The following is a 13,470-nucleotide window of genomic DNA, read 5'->3' as shown; positions in this document are numbered from 1 at the left end:
GATTCTCAGTCCAGTACAAAGGTTGCTTTGAGGGACTCCTGTGGTATGGTAAGCCCCAGAGGTGAGATGATATGATACAGTAGCAGGAAAAGAAGATTAGCATGATAGTGTAAAAAAGGAAAGAATCATTGTCGCCCTTGTGCTTTCCGCACCATGCCAAGAAATGGTGACATTGACCCTGCATGTCAAATCATTCCTTTATTAGGGGTAGGCTAATTACACCTAACGTAAATTAAACTGATCAATTTAATAGATTATGAAAAAGAATTGCAGCAAAGCTTTTGACATTTTCTCTATTATTAAGCGACACTGTTCTGCGATGAAGTATAACAGAAAAGGAAATAGCTTCTTGATTATTCTATTCATGGAAACGTTATCAATAGTTGACCACACCACATCCCTTGGGATGGGTCTGTTATCACCGACTACCAGCTCCTAGGAGCTGGTAGACCCGTTATCACCCTTGGTCTTGTCATTGCAATGCGCATGCGCCAACACACGTTCAGAGGAAAAAGTCCTACTCACGCTGGGATTCGAGACTACCAGGTTGGGAATTCTAGCCATGCGCTCTTACTGAGGACGCTACTGAGACGGAGGCACCACCCACGACATTTTTGTTTTAGGGTTTTAGGATTAGGTTTAGGCATAGTTTTACTGAGGTTAGGGTTAGGGTTTGGGTTAGGTTTAGGCATAGTTTTACTGAGGTTAGGGTTAGGTTTTGGTTTAGGCATAGTATTATTCACTGCTGTGGTGTGTGCCGTTACCGAGTTATGTGCCGTTATGGACAGAATAGTAAATATTAAGCCCCCCTAGTTTGCATGGTCCAAGTTAAAACCAAGCAAAAATAAAAAATCAGCAAGCTGCCTGGTTAGCTCACCCAGTAACAAGGGTTAGCATGTAATCTAACAGCCCTGGTTCGATTCTCGCGGAGGGAACGACCAGTACATTATTCCTATCAACGTGTGTTAGCGCATGCGCATTGCAATGACAAGACCCAGGGTGATAACTGATCTACCAGTTCCTGGGAGCTGGTAATCAGACTACTGAGCCTTAGCTAAGGGCATCAACAGCGATAACAGACCCATCCCAAGGGATGATATCGGCAGAACAAAAGCAACAAGAGTAGCTGATCCACAAACTTAGCTTTGGGGGTCCTTTTGACATATAGATCTGCTACTTTAGCTATTTTTGAATCCTGGAAAGTAGTTTAGATATATGATATTTCTACCCAACAGAGACCATTTACAAGGCATTTAGCAGATGATCTTTATCCAGCTCTGCTATCAGTGTTTATCTGGTTCATGATGATATAATAATAATGTGATGATACGCCTACTAGTCGTGTGGCGTTGTTTTGTGTCATCCTGTGTGTTGTTGTATTTTGTGTGATGAGTAATGGTTCCATTTCCAAAGCCCCATCATTGGACAATGTTTAAGGCAGTACTGTGGACATGTTTCAGTCTGGTGCCTTTTACAATGTGAACCTTTATTGTTGCTTCCAGTCTGCCAGCTGGCTCTGTGTTTTAGAATGATAACACACAGTCTATTTAACACCACAGGCCTTCTCTCTGCATCACTGAACACTGGTGTGTATATACAGTATAAGCACTGTAGACATGTACGGTATGTAACTGTGTATGTAACACTTGGATGGTTTTATAGGGCCTATAGCTGACAATATGCTGTTGTACATTGAATATTATTCTCAGGTCTACAGAAAAAGCACAGGACTAAAAGAGAACACATTTTGTTATAAATACCGTTAATAACCTCCCCTGTAAAATGTGTTAATATAGCATCCAAATCAGTTTAACCAGTAACCCTGTGTACATTCACAATAGCCGATCTGCAACACAGATCTGGTATGGGGATTCCCTGTATATTCCCTGGACAGTATGTTTTCAGATGGCGGTTTGCGGACAAATACATATCAATTTGAGGGTCCTTGTCTGAAAACTGTTCTATAGGGGAAATATTGCACACAGTAGTCAAGCGTAAAAGTGTAAATACACATACACACGCACGCACGCACGCACGCACGCACACACGCACGCACGCACGCACGCACGCACACACACACACACACACACACACACATTCAAACAGAAAACACATAAAAAACACACTCAAATGAACTGCTAAACACAATATGACTGAAAACAGATGAATCCCTTTTGAATACAGTATATTGTTGCGGTCGGGCAGAAACCTCTCATCTTCCGTATTCTAACTTTTTGTGTTTTATCCCCTGTAAATTAACGCCCTACTTGACCACACTACAGCGTCATAAAAAAGCATCGAAAGGAGCAGATCAGCAAGCTCGAAACGCTGTGCAAAACGATGCACTTAGAGCTTGTCGATCTGCTACTTTTGCTGTTTTTCAATTTGAACTCTGAAAAGTTAAAGTTTTGGACATGAGCTTTCCACCCGAGAGAGACGATACGGTACTGTAGCTGTACAGGCAGAGTGCAGCAGGTGACTAATAGTGCAGCGGCGTAATGTGGCATGAAATACGCATCATTAGCACCAAATAAATGAGCGTAGGCGGCCTGACACAGATAGGTTGTCTGACATCTTTTTCAGTTTTTTGTAGAACGGGATTTTGTTATGATTATTGTGAGAGGTGCTCTTTGAGGCCAGCATCTTACATTGTTTCTAGACTAGTAGTGGTGGAAAGTAACTAACACTGGTGGGAAAAGTACGCACATTCTTTACTTAAGTAAAAGTATCAATACTGCAATGTAGAAATGCGCCGTTACAAGTAAAAGTCCGGAATTCAAAATGTACTTGAGTAAAAGTACAAAAGTATTGGTATCAAAATATAATGTAAAGTAGCAAAAGTAATGTATTTTGGGCTGAAGTGGTTAGTGTATGTTTTGTAATAATAATAATAATCAAAATGCACAAAGTAATTAGTAACTAAGGTTTTCAAATAGACGTAATGGAGTAAAAGTACACTATTTGGATCTGAGATGTAGTGGAGTAGGAGTTAAAGAACTGAAAATTGGAAATACTCAATGTAGAAATTCCTCAAAATTGTACTTAAGTACAGTACTTAAGTAAATGTACATAGTTATTTTACACCATTGGTAACTACTGTAAGTACAGTTACTTAAAGGAGTAGTTCACCCCCAAAATGACTTTTTTTCTATTGATTACTCATGCCATGGAGACTTGAGTTCAATAATATTTTTTGGTTTTTGTCACATTCCTAAGACAAAAATATGATAACAATACATTTACCCCCATTCATTCCGGATGGTGACCCGTTTCGAAACGGGTCACCATCCGGAATCAATGGGGGTAAATTTACTCAAATCAAATTTTTGTCTTAGGAATGTGACAAAAACCTAAAAATATTATTGAACTCTACTCTCCATGGCATGAGTAATCAATAGAAAAAAAGTCATTTTGGGGGTGAACTACTCCTTTAAGTGCTGCACATCAGTATTTACATTTTTCAACACTTAACTTCTACTCCACTACATCTCAGAGGTAAAAGTTTACGTTTTAAAACCTTTAGCTACACGTTGCTTTTTAGATTTAGATATACAAATGACTCCCCATGGGGTCTATTATTACAAAACATAAATCTGCCGATTAAGCCCTATATTTTATAGTTCATCTATTCAAAATGTGCTGATCTACAAGCTCACAATGCGTCACCTCCCACGCGTTGTGAGCTTTTAGATCTGCTATTTTGGAGAGTGTTAAGGCTCATTCATACTGAGTTGAGGTGAGTATAGCTCACCTTTTTAGGTGATGTCGGTCAGTAAAAACAGAGAGGTGAGAGGTGAGTGACGTAATGTTGTAGTTTTTTTTTCTTTAGAAAACTACACTGCGGTGAGTTGCTACTCACCTAAAACTGAAGCATGAATGAGTCTACTTTTGGTAGTTTAAGTACATTTTGATGACAATACTTGTACTTTTACTCAAGTAAACCTTTGAACACAGGACTTTTACTTATACAGAGTATTCCTACCAGGTGCAGAGGGCCTTTTGGTGAAAATATAGAAAATAGCAGACCCCAACTCACAACTCACAGCTCACAATGCGTCGCGCTGCGACGCGTTGTGAGCTTGGAGGTTGGCTATTTTCGGTGCTTGATACCACACTGAACTAAACACAATCAAGTCAATACTGGAGATGTGGCGTACAGCATGGATTTCTACACAGAGAGGGCAATTCTTTCAACATAAGGTGCTGCATTCAAGTTCAGGAGAGTTTCGAAAAGGCAATTCTCTTGAATGCTGCCTACAGGTATGGCATGGAAAGGGGGGCATTTGCATTTCTTTCACCATAAAAACTGCATTCATGGTCTGGAGAGGGCACTTTTTACAGAAGGATAAAAGGGCAGGGGCTCAAGCCCCCTTTCATGTCTATGTGTGCACGTGCCTGATTCCTACATTGTGGTATTGCTACTTTTGCTCAAGTCATATGAAATAAAGAGGGCTGTACTTCTTCATGCAGCACTGTTGTGTTATAATTATGGTGTGAAGTGCTCTTCAGGCCCCCGCGTTTAAATGGTTTCTCCAGAGGAACCATTTAAAAGGGACTCCTTTCAAGACCCTGTGAAGCCTGGTGTTATCAGGCATTGTTTGACATCGTCGTTTCAATGCCCTTGATTTTGTAAGAATCGCTCTCTGCTCGCTTGATCATCGGGTTGCTTCTCGTCTCGTTAAGGTAATCTTGTTCGGCGGTGGCAACACACTGAGGCACTTTGTCACTTGTTATGGGGAAGTACACACGCACGCACGCACGCACGCACGCACGCACGCACGCACGCATGCACGCACGCACGCACACACACACACACACACACACACACACACACACACACACACACACACACACATAGGTTCACGGTAAGTGTACGCACTTCAGAAAGTTGCACATGAAAGACATTTTGCCGTTCAACATGCAACAACATGGCAATTTGCATATTCCCATCTGTGTGGAGCCGCAGCATATTTACATTTCCTGCTGCTTGTCTGCGAAGACTGCAATTCTCTTCATCTGCACAACTTAATTGTCTTTGATAACCTCACACTTTGTAGACAATAGCCCTGGCAATGTGGGATTCACAAACACATTGTTAAGCGCTTGTGTCAACATGGGAGCTGCGCTGTAAACATTGTGTGAGGATGTTATTGGCTGCTGCCAATTGAAGCTTGTAGCGCTGAGGGTTCAGAGACTCTGGAGGGAGAATTAGTCATGGTGTAGACGTGTACCTGATGAAAAGAACAGCCGTGTGTAGGTAGGGCTGGGATCCGGAACCCCAGGAACCGAAGGAACCGGTTCCAACATTGAGGAACCGCAGTCGGTTCCATCACATTTGGTACCGTGGAACTAGTTTGATCACACTTGTCAGAGATGGTATGTGGACTTCACATCTGCTACAATTACATTACCAGTAATCTCTCAAGAACAGATTGACTCCCATTTGTACCCTCTCAGAGTTACAGACTTCTAAGGGTCCATTTGGAACCCACCTATAGGAATCTTTACATAGAACCATTAAGGAATGGGACTGTTAAGATGGAATTGTTAAGGAACCGGAATCATTAATATCCTACAACAGGGGTCTTCAACAGGGGGTCCGGGACCCCTGGAGGGTCCTCAGAGTTACTACAGGAGGTCCTTCAAATCTTAGTGTGAAAAACTTTTTTCTCCTTTTTTATACAAACCACTTGAACCCTAACGTTCATATTCTGAGAACGTTAGCCAAAAATGGCAGATCTACAAGCTCACAACGCCTCGTGCTGCGAGGCGTTGTGAGCTTGTAGATCGGTTATTTTTGGCAAAGAGGTTTGGTGTAGAAGGGAAAAAAGAGCACACTAAGTACAGAGTGAAAGGTCAAGTTTATTAAGTATTGACGGTTCAAGTGGTTACATATCTGATAACACAAATTGACATGAATCCAAAATACACTGATGATTGTGCTGTCAAACGATGAAACTATATGGAATCTGGGGGTCCCTGCTTCATCTCTCTCTCAGCTAAGGGGTCCTTGGCCTGAACACGTTGAAGACCCCTGTCCTACAGGATCCCACGGCCATGGGGGAGGTGGTGGTATTTGAAGAAGGCTCAGAGGGAGTGCCTTCCGTTCATGACATTCAGGGAGATTGTTCAGCTATAGGTGAAGTTGCTAGTTATGAGGGAAAATAGCTTTTGAATTTGAATCCTGAACAGTTTGAGAAATAATGAGGTTTCCACTCTACGATAGTTATCGAAAATACTATCTACAAGCTCGATGTGAGCTGGGGACCTCCCTGGAATACCCTCAAGGACCCCTGGTGGTCCCCGGAGAATTTTTCAAATAGCATCGGTTGTGGTCGGTCACGCTCTATAGGCACTACTGCTTTTACTTAAAGGACAACTTAGTTTTTTTTACAACAAGGGTTCATATTTTAGGTTCTAATTGGAGAAAAGAAAAGATGGGTGTTAAAAAGTTTTCATTTACTTCTTTCTATCGTTTTTGCGATTTTGATTTCAGTGGGTGGGGGCACGCGGACAAGTGGCTAAATATGTCTTTTTAGACACAATAAGCTGGCGATTTCTTTATTACAGTAAATGAAAACATTTTAACACTCATCTTTTCATTTCTCTTATTACAATCTAAAATATGAACTTGTGTTGTCCTTAAAGTAATAATGTGAGTACTTCCTCACTACTGAGAGAGAGGCTAGCGGCACAGACAGGGGCGTCACACCAAATTCTGGGCCCTGGGTACAAGGATTCACTGCCGGCCCCCCATGAATGTTAACTATTGAAAAATAGCAGATATACAAGCTCACAGCGCGGCACCGAGTGCCGCGCTGCGAGCTTGTAGATCTGCTATTTTTGAAAAATCGTGAAAATGTGTGCAAGAAACTTATGTTTCTATGTCATTGGTGCTCAAACGTTTTCATGTGAAGGACCCCCAAAATGGTATGTATTTGGCCACGGAACCCCATCTCAAAATATTGAGTTCCAGGGACTCCTCCCTGGAAGCAAAATTTGATTTACAAATGTTCGCTTAAAAAATACATATTTAAAGATTTGCGCATATTTTTACGACTTTTCAAAAATAGCAGATCTACAAGCTCGCAGCGCGGCACTCGGTGCCGCGCTGTGAGCTTGTATATCTGCTATTTTTCGATAGCTAAAGTTAGCTTGGGCCCTGGTAACTCAGTCCCACTTTCCTACCCCTTGTGACGCCCCTGGGCACAGAGCACACCCTCCGCTGTGTGTTCATTAGCTGCCATTGATCAGAGCTTCAGTCCACTACTACCACTCCCTTCTGCACCAGCTCACCTGTTACACACTTCTGTGTCATAAGAATCATTATAACCCATGAGGCCCTGAGGCCCATTCTACAAATTCCTTCCAAATCAACCTGTAGTTCTCAAACATTTTTGTGTCAAGGACCCCCAAGCTGATATGTATTTGGGCACGGACCGCCTTCTGAAAATGTTTTTTTCCACCCCTATAGGGACCCTCAGAAGAGAAGATTTGTATTCCAAAAGAAATTCTCCAGATTTTTCTAAAAAATAGCAGATGTACATTATCTCTTATCTGTTATCTGTGAGCTTGAATTGTATATCTGCTATTTTTTGAATATCCAATGTATAAAATATGGATAAAGGGGTTAAAAGGGGTTAACATGAAACCAAATGGACCCTTACGGGACCCTCACGCTAGATAGCAGAGTTTGGAAGGCAGCAATTTAGGAATCCTGAGTTGGTGTTGGTCTAGACCGCACTCTCGCATCGCATCCTATTTTTACATTGTGCTATTTTCTATTTCAAGTAAAAAAATAAATTGCATTCTATGCCTATCCCTATACAGTGCTTATTTCACCGCAATAGTGTAAATAATGCATAGATGAGAGATATTGGTCTGGGAACGGTGGGCTCATTGGAGCGAGACTCCGCCCGGACCACTTTATCCATTTATACGCTGGCTATTCAACAATAGCAGATGTTTGCAACATTTGGAATAATAATAAAGCAGAGACAGTCGGCCTGCCCCTGGAGAGCGCCCGCCGTAACCGACCTGTCTGACATCATCAACGTCTTCGCCGCTGTACTCTGCATGGGACCACAGGCACGCTGAGGACAACCTATCACCCTGCACACACGCACACACGCACGCACACACATTTGTATTACCAGTAAGACTCCCTAATCGGGAGAGAAGCGACCATCAGGTTGCATGTATACACAAATTGGCCTGTAAGTCTGCTGTGCGTGATTTTTAGGCAACATCTGTAGGAGCAGTGTCCATTAATGTTGTCTGCAAAAAGAAACCTCATGGTGGTGCTAGAAGAGGGGCATGTGAGAAATCAGGGCTGGAGGTTGTGGTTTGCCAGCCAAGGAGTGTGTGTGCAAAGTTTGGCATGGATAGGGGCAACATTGCCGGAGATAAGAGTAGGGCCAAAAGTGTGACGCGACGTGACGTGACGGACAGAAGGAGGGACTGACTGTTAGCATAATCTCCTCCAGTCGTTTTTTATTTTAATTTTTTAACCATAAAACAACCATTTGTCTTGGGATCACCAGGGGAAAATGGTCCTCAAAACAACTATTTCTTGGAACACACACACGCGCTTACACACACACGAACGCACGCACGCACTCTCTCACACACACTCTCTCTCACACACACACACACACACACACACACACACACACACACACACACACTGGAAAAGGTCAGTGCCTCACCAGGGACGGCACAAACCATGCTCTGGTCACCCCCTACCCCCCTAACCTCCCCTCCTCCATCCCCATCTCTGTCTCTGTCCCTCAAGCCTGTACCGGCAGACGGCAGTACAGGCTTTTAAAATACTCTCGTAAAGTTTTTTTTTATTTTTCATTTTTATATCTCACTCTATTTGGTTCCCTGTTATCTTCTTGGCCCATCCTCTGATAGAGGGCAGCTCAAAGTGATATGCTCTCTATCTACTTACTAAAACATGCCAGAATAAGCCTGCTCAGCCGCCACTAACTGTAAAACATAACAATGAGATAAATGCTGGAAGTGACAGTCAAAGACTATATGAATATATATTGGGGGGTGTGAATTAAATCGATATTTCACTACTCGAGTGGAGCCGTGAGGAAAAGGACATTATCTGGTTCTAATTGCACCTATAGGGACTGTCCTTTCAGAAACCTTCTATGTCCATATTTCAACAGTTCATGCTCTTTTTTTTTTGCTATTAACCATTTAAGCCCAAGTTATTGAGTCTCCGAGGGCTCTATACTATACTAGACTTTTCTGTTTTCGCTGGACATTAAATATCTTCGCTGAAAATAGCCGAAAAGCTGAACAGTTCAACGTGTTGTGAGCTTGTCGATCTGCTTATTTTCTGCAAAAGCTTTCCCCACAGTATGGATGCTATATGGATGTTAAAGTGGTTATTTTGTTAAAGTGGTCTTTTGAAAAGGCAGCGAAAACCTTCAATCTACAAGCCCACAATGATGTGATGCGTGTGAGCTTGTAGATCTGTTATTTTACTCGTTTTAAGTAAAAGCGGTTGCCTGTGGGGTTATTATAAATATTGAACGTATACAGTATTAACAAGAGCTTGTGAGTAAAATAATAAGTACATTGGATCCATTGGCCATTGTTTCATGTTTCCATTTCCTGACAGTAATGGTTTTGGAGATACAAGGCTTCCACCCGACAGCGAGAGTATATTATTATCAGCTCTCTCTAATTGGAATTCACTGCCGGCCCTCCTCAGGTAGATGACCGGGGCCATCGCTACCACTCTGCGTTTCTCACAAATGTCTTCGTTCTTTTCATGACCGTAATTTGAATAATCATCATCCTCTCATTTTGAGCTACAGTACAGTATCTCTGGTTATTAGGCACAACGTTTATGTGCAACGGTAAACTACTTGCTACTACATTGAGCACTGCAGGCATCATCATAATTTTTAGATGGAAGATTTTGGTCTGGATGCTTTGCCGGTCTGTCTTTTTAAGATGATTTGGGGGGGCCTCTCCACAGAAAGCCTATTGTTTATGGGCATAGGAGTGCTTTGTATATCATGACCAGAGTGCTCGCACTTAACGCTTGCGAGTGATGGATGTGAGCTTGGAACTTATATGTTCACTATTCAGTCAGGAACAATACTATAAGTAGATTTTAACATTTTTTTTGCAACAATTTGAATACACTTAAATTTGGAGAAAATGGCACCGCTCTTAATGAGTGGGACCCTGTACTGCCCATCTCTCCATTCATTAGGCTCAGAGACAAATAATTACATTCTATATTTGAAAGATATGACTCTAATAATAAGCACAATGCATACATCAATTCATCTTTCTCCACCACAACTCATCCTGATCAATAATTGTGCATAATAATCTGAATAATAATTCAGGAAAGATTATTGTGATTATCATTTATGTCAAAATGAATCCTGCAGTCCAAAACTTCCACCTCTAATGCAATCGCCTCCTATCTCACACAGCTTACTTTACCTCTACCTCAACTTATTCCAAGAGAAGTGACCTTGCCCTAAAGAGGCGAGATCGCGCTGAAACAACGGGGACTGACACAATATGTCCATATATGGGCATTCCCACATATGGGCTTAATATTGATGACGTCAGAGATCTCCATATATGAGCATAAAAGGGACAAGGACGGAATTCATTTTCAAGTGTGACTCGCGTCACGGTTGGTTGTTAAAGTTGACCAAAATGTGGCCATATTTCCCAAATATGGATCATACGTTGTAGGTGTCTGACGTCATAGACCACATGAGACTGACACAATATGTCCATACTGTATATGGGGCCGAGGCGTAACGCACGCACATGATCTGCATGTTTTCATACTAAATGCGACCTACGGTTGCATCAACCAAACAAACATATACCTAACACGTCTTATACTGTACCAGAGGCATCAAAACTGGAGCCTGAGCACTAATGGATTTCTGTGGTAAATATTGAATCATGCTGTGACAGTGTGAGCTGCAGACATGTGGAGGCCTATTCAATTTGATTCACTTTACTTTCAACTAGTTTGATTTGATTTGGATCTCTTTTAGCCATTGGCTAATCTTCCAAGAGTCCAGTTCACATAAAAAACACATTACATAATACAATAATTAATAATTAGAAAAAGAAAAAGAAAAAAAGAAAAGAAAAGAAAAAAGTATTACAGCATAGACATCAATATACAACTCGACTCACAACTCTATTGCTCTTAACTCATTTAACGCTGATCCCGAGTATTCTCGTGAAAAATACTCGAGTATTTAGAGTGCCGATCCCGAGTATACTCACGTAAAATACTGTATATAGAGTAACGCTGGCACTCTTACCCTACGGTCCGTTGGAAAGTCCTGGCACGATTGGACTCGCGGATTCATCATCATCGCGGATCCACGTGCACAAAATAGTAATCCCTTAACATGGAGGCTGACGGTCGATCTCATCTTTAATGTCCATTTTCTGCAAAAAACACTTTTAAAGCCAAGGATGGCATTAGATTCTCGCTACAATAACGTAATAACAAAGGCAACGATCGGCCATTACAGCAACGGCATGGAATGACGATCGCTTCCGTTGAATGACGCCATGACGTCAAACCGGAAATGTTTACGCAATGGACTTCTGGCCTTCAAAATAAGAGAATGGCCGCGGATGGAGCCTGCGAGAGGCACGCTGGAAATTTTAACCTGTTCATGTCTGGAGCACTAAATGGGTTAAAAATATGGAATGACTTACCATTTTTAATTTTGGTAAAACGTTGTGATCTTTGTGTCTTGATCTTGTGTTGACCTGTTGTCCATCACAAACTAATATCAATCTATTCTTTCTATTAACTGGTTTATTAAACATCTGAATTTTGGGAATCAATGCAACAGACTGTTGCATTGTTTTGCAAAGACACACTCAAGTACTGTGGACAATCCCATTATACTGTGCAGTTCACTCCTACTATTTCATACCCAACTAGTCAATAGATTGAAACAGCAATTTATTCTCTGCTAGTGGAGCACTTCCTGATTAGATGATGTCAGCAGGAGCCTTCCAGTAGCAACATTTTGTACATTTTAACAGCAAAGGTGAAATGATTGAATGCCAAACACACAACTGTTGATACCGGTAAGTTACACACTTAAAGGATTAGTTCACCTCACCACCTTAGATACTGTAGATGCTTTATTTTTCCTTGCGGAAATTCTTTTTGCACCAAGCAGTCATCAGGAGTCTTCAGGACACAAAATCACAACACATAACACACAACACAATACATGAATGACAAGACAGTTCACTGACAACATGATACAAAACAGGCTACCAGTCATAACATTTTATGCGCGGAACTGAGCTGGGGCTTGTTTGTTCAGAAGCCCTATACTAGTGGGGACAAATGTCCTCGAGGCCCTCGCCTTCAACCCAGGTACTGTGTACCGTCGTCCTGAGGGCATAAGGTTATATTGACTGTATAACGGGTGTGTTCTATCCCTAGAAATAGCTTTGCCCTTCCTGAGCACACGGGTCTCATACAGAGGTCATACTCTCCAGCCGTACCCCAGCTATCTTGCTGGATACATTTATGATGAATTCATGGAGATTTGAGGTTTTTGTCGCATTCCTAAGCCAATAATTTGATGACCAGGTAACAGACTGTGTGTCATCAAGTTATTGGCTTAATTAGGAATGCGACAAAAACAAACACATCTCCATGAATTCAAGGCTTCATGGTCTCAGGTAGGGGAAAACAAACTGGACTGATTGATTGAATACTTTATTAGCTAGTTGTAAACAGTACAACAAGTACAATTGTGCAAGCAATGCTAAAAGGATGACACAAAAGAAAGCCTTGAGGGATTGTTTCCATTGTGATCTTATTTATTACATTTTTAATCAAAACATACAAGGCATTCAATACTAGGAGCAATACATTTTATTTTTACAGATCTTTGCAGAGCGGGAGTACTCTGATGACAGGCTTGAAGACTTATCTAGTAGTGAAAATAGCAAGCTCAAAACACAGCGTGTTGTGAGCTTGATGATCAGCTATTTTCACTATTTTCAAACATTTTTTAAATGATCATAAAAGATAAATGGTTTTTGACATGCAAGGTTTCTACCCGACAGCAAAACGATTGTGGTAGGCCTACTGACAGTACATAACTATATTGAATAATGCTGTGGACTGCCTACTACTACCATATGCAGTCTGGCCGCCCGTAATGAAATAATAAAAGCGGTGGAGGGGATACACATAAGTCACACATAAACAAATGTATCGATAAGGCAAAGGTTTATGAAAACAAAGTGCCCCCCTTGACACTAAAACGAGTTAATTAAATGCAATGACTTACGTTATTAAATAAGATATGCTGCACTCGGCATAAATGAGCAAATCGATAGCAAAACGGCCACACAAATATTAGAATAATTGATCCGCTGTGATTCAGCAGAGGAGAGGGCTATGGGATCTCTAAT

The 13,470-nt window shown here is 41.5% G+C and overlaps 1 protein-coding gene across 2 annotated transcripts in view; it reads left to right on the top strand.

The window, feature by feature from the left end:
- Positions 1–13,470, top strand: part of cd276 (CD276 molecule) — a 193,730-nt gene that overhangs the window by 162,027 nt on the left and 18,233 nt on the right. The gene's annotated exons all lie outside the window — the stretch shown is intronic.

This window comes from Nannobrachium achirus, assembly GCF_963921795.1.
Source record: "Nannobrachium achirus genome assembly, chromosome: 7".
NCBI classification, from domain to species: Eukaryota; Metazoa; Chordata; class Actinopteri; order Myctophiformes; family Myctophidae; genus Nannobrachium; species Nannobrachium achirus.
The sequence above is the reverse complement of the archived record's forward strand: the minus strand, read 5'-3'. Positions and strand labels throughout refer to the sequence as shown.